The sequence below is a fragment of the Otolemur garnettii genome, unplaced genomic scaffold (assembly GCF_000181295.1).
Source record: "Otolemur garnettii isolate 467f Iridium unplaced genomic scaffold, OtoGar3 scaffold00018, whole genome shotgun sequence".
Classification (NCBI taxonomy): domain Eukaryota; kingdom Metazoa; phylum Chordata; class Mammalia; order Primates; family Galagidae; genus Otolemur; species Otolemur garnettii.
The window spans coordinates 19,785,621-19,786,732 of NW_003852413.1; the positions used below are offsets into that span (position 1 = coordinate 19,785,621).

The window sequence follows — 1,112 nt, forward strand, 5'->3', positions numbered from 1 at the left end:
AGTAGCTGGGACCACAGGCGCCCGCCACAATGCCTGGCTATTTTTTGGTTGCAGCCATCATTGTTGTTTGGCGGGTCCGGGTTGGATTCGAACCCGCCACCTTAGGTGTATATGGCTGGCGCCTTAGCCACTTGAGCCACAGGCGCCGAGCCTAGACTGCTCTTTAAAAGTCTCTGCAGGGCGGCACCTGTGGCTCAAAGGAGTAGGGTGCCAGCCCCATATGCCGGAGGTGGCGGGTTCAAACCTAGCCCTGGCCAAAAATTGCAGGGAAAAAAAAAAGTCTCTGCACTCTCCAGTAGACAATGATAACAATTTTTTTTCACTTTTAAAAAATCTGGTTTTTGTTTTTGGAAGTATTCTCTCATCATGGCACCAAGAGTATGTGTTCAGAGACATTTTAATATTAGCCTAAGTTAAGAGAAAATAAGACTGTAAACCTAGGGGTAAAAAAAGCCATGCTTCATTCTAAGTCTAAGATATGACACCTGTGTTGTCCAGGCTGTTGGACCTTCATACATGAGAGAAAGGGAGAAGGAAATTTTTTTTTTTTTTTTGCAGTCTTTGGCCAGGGCTGGGTTTGAACCTGCCACCTCTGGCATATGGGACCGGCACCCTACCCTTTTGAGCCACAGGCACCACCCCAGGGAGAAGGAAATTGCCATCTCCTTAAGGTACAACTGGTCCAAGCTTAAGCCAATTTCAACAAGTCTTCTTTGATTTACAGAGGACTCTCTTGTTTCTGAACCTCTGACTTTGAAATTCCATAAAAAGTGGAATTCCATAGTGGCCAGGCATGGTGGCTCATGCCTGTAATCCCAACACTTTGGGAGGCTGAGGCAGGGAGATTGCTTAAGGTCAGGAGTTTAAGACCAGCCTGGGTGGCTCAGCACAGGTGGCTCAGCGCCTGTGGCTCAAGCAGCTAAGGCGCCAGCCACATACACCTGAGCTGGTGGGTTCGAATCTAGCCTGGGCCCACCAAACAACAATGACAGCTGCAACCAAAAAATAGTCAGGTGTTGTGGCGGGTGCCTGTAGTCCCAGCTACTTGGGAGGCAGAGGCAGGAGACTCGCTTGAGCCCAGAAGTTAGAGGTTGCTATGAGCTGTGATGCCA

The 1,112-nt window shown here is 49.0% G+C and overlaps 1 protein-coding gene across 1 annotated transcript in view; it reads right to left on the minus strand.

Moving 5' to 3' along the window:
- The window catches only part of DBF4B (DBF4 zinc finger B), a 40,178-nt gene that overhangs the window by 18,024 nt on the left and 21,042 nt on the right, over positions 1-1,112 (minus strand). The gene's annotated exons all lie outside the window — the stretch shown is intronic.